The sequence below is a fragment of the Xyrauchen texanus genome, chromosome 7 (assembly GCF_025860055.1).
Source record: "Xyrauchen texanus isolate HMW12.3.18 chromosome 7, RBS_HiC_50CHRs, whole genome shotgun sequence".
Taxonomy (NCBI): domain Eukaryota; kingdom Metazoa; phylum Chordata; class Actinopteri; order Cypriniformes; family Catostomidae; genus Xyrauchen; species Xyrauchen texanus.
Window position 1 is genome coordinate 51,083,177 of NC_068282.1, and position 5,000 is coordinate 51,088,176.

Genomic DNA, 5,000 nt, shown 5'->3' on the forward strand with positions numbered 1-5,000 from the left:
GATAATATAGCCTAGGAACGTAGGACTGGTGGAGTGAAACTCACATTTTTCAGCTTTCACATAAAGTTGTTTCTCCTGTAGGCGAGTTAGTACAGTCTTAACCTGTTGAATGTGCTGTTCCTTGGTTTGTGAGTATATCAGGATATCGTCAATGTAGGCATTGACACACTGGTTTAAGAGATCACGGAAAATCTCATTGATGAAAGACCGGAATACTGCTGGTGAGTTGGCAAGGCCGTAGGGCATGACTTGATACTCAAGCTATGGAGGTCCAATTTTGTGAAAATACGAGCCTCACGTAGATGTTCTAGGGCTGAAGGAACTAATGGATGAGGATATTTATATTTGACAGTCACCGAGTTGAGGCCACGGTAATCAATGCAAGGTCTAAGGCCACCATCTTTCTTCTCCACAAAGAAGAATCCTGCTGCTGCAGTGGATGTGGAAGGGCGTATGAAGCCTGAAGTTAGTGCCTCTTCAATATAACTTTCCATAGCCTGAGTTTCTGAGTTTATACCACCGGGGAGACAAAGGCGGTCAGGCGTGGTGCTGGCCACCCACCCCCTCGTGTACCGTTCCGGCCTTCATAGGTGCTCGCTAACAGCACTTGCCCCTACAGTCTGTTCAGGCTAAATGGGGGATCTTTGTCTTTGTGTGTGTGTGTGTGTATATGTGTGTGTGTTATCAGCATCTGTGAGGTTGCGTTCAGCAGCAATTTAACGGTAACAGACGGTATCTGTGTGTCACACACTCCATGACTGTCACACTGAGATCTGAAATATAGCAAAGGTTTCCTGTTTAACACACACACACACACACACACTGTGGACCACCACTGTAAAAATTATCAACACAAAACATGACTAGAGAGAGTGCAAATGAAACGAGAAAAGAGAAGTACTTAAATAACCAGACTGTAGAAAAGTGTGAATATTCATTTAGTACAACAAAACTGAAATAAATGAACTCATCTCTGTTTGCATGCAGCTGTATTACATCATAGATGTAGCCAGAGATATTTCACTGTGTTTAAGCAAACACACGCACACACACATACACACATGCACAGACACACACATCAGTCCAATTCACCTGAATGTAACTACAGAGACTACTGTATAACATTGAATACCGAGGTGGGGGGCATGATGAAAACGTAAAGACGGGTGTGTATCCAATGTAATAGAAACTAAAAAATGCAGTTTCAAACCACAATTAGTCACCATATACCGTAAAGGGAGGGGGGGTGTGAACACTGTCAGTTCCGTTCATCATGCAGCAGGATATGAAGAGCTTGTGGACAAGGTATCTGTCAGAGAGGCGTGGGCACCAACAGAGAGGTCAGAGAGGTGGGCATGGGCAACAACTGAGAGGTGGGCATGGACAACAACAGAGAGGTCAGAGAGGTGGGCATGGGCAACAAAAGAGAGGTCAGAGAGGTGGGCGTGGGCACCAACAGAGAGGTCAGAGAGGTGGGCATGGGCACCAGAACTGAGAGGTCAGAGAGTTGGGCATGGGCAACAAAAGAGAGGTCAGAGAGGTGGGCATGGGCACCAACAGAGAGGTCAGAGAGTTGGGCATGGGCAACAACAGAGAGGTCAGAGAGGTGGGCATGGGCGACAACCGAGAGGTGGGCATGGGCAACAACAGAGAGGTCAGAGAGGTGGGTATGGGCACCAACAGAGAGGTCAGACAGGTGGGCATGGGCACCAACAGAGAGGTCAGAGAGGTGGGCATGGGCACCAACAGAGAGGTCAGAGAGCTGGGCATGGGCACCAACAGAGAGGTCAGAGAGTTGGGCATGGGCACCAACAGAGAGGTCAGAGAGGTGGGCGTGGGCAACAACAGAGAGGTCAGAGAGATGGGCATGGGCACTAAAAGAGAGGTCAGAGAGGTGGGAATGGGCACCAACAGAGAGGTCAGAGAGTTGGGCATGGGCAACAACAGAGAGGTCAGAGAGGTGGGTATGGGCACCAACAGAGAGGTCAGACAGGTGGGCATGGGCACCAACAGAGAGGTCAGAGAGGTGGGCATGGGCACCAACAGAGAGGTCAGAGAGATGGGCATGGGCACCAACAGAGAGGTCAGAGAGTTGGGCATGGGCACCAACAGAGAGGTCAGAGAGGTGGGCGTGGGCAACAACAGAGAGGTCAGAGAGATGGGCATGGGCACTAAAAGAGAGGTCAGAGAGGTGGGAATGGGCACCAACAGAGAGGTCAGAGAGTTGGGCATGGGCAACAACAGAGAGGTCAGAGAGGTGGGTATGGGCACCAACAGAGAGGTCAGACAGGTGGGCATGGGCACCAACAGAGAGGTCAGAGAGGTGGGCATGGGCACCAACAGAGAGGTCAGAGAGATGGGCATGGGCACCAACAGAGAGGTCAGAGAGTTGGGCATGGGCACCAACAGAGAGGTCAGAGAGGTGGGCATGGGCAACAACAGAGAGGTCAGATAGATGGGCATGGGCAACAACAGAGAGGTCAGAGAGGTGGGCATTTTCACCAACAGAGAGGTAAGAGAGATGGGCATGGGCACCAACAGAGAGGTCAGAGAGTTGAGCATGGGCACCAACAGAGAGGTCAGAGAGGTGGGCATGGGCAACAACAGAGAGGTCAGAGAGATGGGCATGGGCACCAACAGAGAGGTCAAAGAGGTGGGCATGGGCACCAACAGAGAGATAATAGAGATGGGCCTGGGCACCAACAGAGAGGTCAGAGAGTTGGGCATGGGCACCTACAGAGAGGTCAGAGATATGGCATGGGCAACAACAGAGAGGTCAGAGAGTTGGGCATGGGCACCAACAGAGAGGTCAGAGAGGTGGGCATGGGCACCAACAGAGAGGTCAGAGAGGTGGGCGTGGGCAACAACAGAGAGGTCAGAGAGATGGGCATGGGCACCAACAGAGAGGTCAGAGAGGTGGGCATGGGCAACAACAGAGAGGTCAGAGAGGTGGGCATGGGCACCAACAGAGAGGTCAGAGAGTTGGGCATGGGCACCAACAGAGAGGTCAGAGAGGTGGGCGTGGGCAACAACAGAGAGGTCAGAGAGATGGGCATGGGCACCAACAGAGAGGTCAGAGAGGTGGGCATGGGCAACAACAGAGAGGTCAGACAGGTGGGCATGGGCACCAACAGAGAGGTCAGATAGTTGGGCATGGGCACCAACAGAGAGGTCAGAGAGGTGGGCGTGGGCAACAACAGAGAGGTCAGAGAGGTGGGCGTGGGCACCAACAGAGAGGTCAGAGAGGTGGGCATGGGCACCAACAGAGAGGTCAGAGAGGTGGGCGTGGGCAACAACAGAGAGGTCAGAGAGATGGGCATGGGCACCAACAGAGAGGTCAGAGAGGTGGGCATAGGGCCCTTCAAAGGGTTGGTCATCAGAGAGAGTGAGGCAGAACTGTTGTCTCTAAAGAAGTCTGGGCCATCATCGTTGATCACGTGGTGAACCGAGACTTAATCTAAATCTGAAAAGATCAACCGTCAATTCTATCATCGGAACTTTTCAGCAAGATATCCTGTAAGTCTGGAGGAGATATACTATGCTTTACCTTTACATTTACAGTACATTCATAAAACATGTGACAGTATTGTTACAGTATGATCTATTGACCGTATACTCTCTTCTATGCTTACAGAAAACCCCGTAGTGGTGCCCGTGGTGCTGAGCGCACCAGCAGGAGTGGGCAGTGGTGGAAATGGTGAGGGCAGGAATGATATACGGCTGTCGGCAATTGAGGAGAACAATGACACCTTTGAAGAGGCAGCAGGTACCAAAGAAAATCATCGCCATGGACGGAACCTCATCGGCCAACGGGCCACTGTACAAGCACCTGGACAAGGTGGAGGAAACGTCTCCATGTGCGCAGATATCTCTGAAGATGCTGTGGTGGGACGCAGGACATTATTTGGCTCTTACAGCGCTGCACCTCTCATTGAGTTTGGGCCTGTCGAGGTGAAGGGGTCACCTGTGTAACTGTGTGGGACAGTGTCAGGTTCCACCATGCAGAGGTGGTTCAAGCATGATTTCAGGCCCATTCATGACCCTCCACCTGCCCCCCCAAACACTATTGAGGACTTCAGCATGGAGATGGAAGGTCTATGATCGCCAACCCCTTGAGCGTGCCACCCTCCTTCATGCCATGGATGAGGCATGTGATGGCATCAGTGGAGATGTCAAACATGGATTCGTCGTGCCGAAAGGTTTTTCCCATGAACAATGAGGACAGTAACTGTGATGAGGACGAGAATCTGTGTCCAAATGCTCAAGACAGGATCCAAATGAACGTGTGTTAAATGTTGTTTTATTTAACGGTGTACATGAGATTATAGAGTCTTCATTGATCACACATAGGACAGATATTCTGTATAATGTGAAACTGTGTAATGTGTGTTTTACTGTCACATGTTACTTTCAGCACTTGTAAGGGTGATTTGAAACATGTTGTTTGTTATGGGAGTCACTGGTGGTTAAATGGACTGAACAGAATCATTATGTTGCGTTTTGGTGATTTAACCATCGTGACATTTCACCAGTAACTTATATTTGGAATCAGTGTTTGTGTGGTGAGAGATGTTTATGATCATGAAAGAGTGTGTTATAAGTGTGATGAGTGAGAAGAGTTGGAGGTCACACTTGTGATAAGAGCACTAGTAAATGATGTCCGTGACGACATGACTGTATATTATCAGCGGGGGTTTCCAGTGTTTGTGTTGCAGCATTTGCATTGAAATCACGAGACGTTCTCAGCGAATGCTCATTACTTCTGTGATGACTCGTTTGTATTTTACCAAATAAAGATTCCCGATTGGGACTGGACTAATGTGGACTCGACTCAGACTCGATTGGGACCGGACTAAGGTGGCCTCGACTCAGACTCGATTGGGACTGGACTAATGTGGACTCAACTCAGACTCGATTGGGACCGGACTAATGTGGACTCGACTCAGACTCGATTGGGACTGGACTAATGTGGACTCAACTCAGACTCGATTGGGACCGGA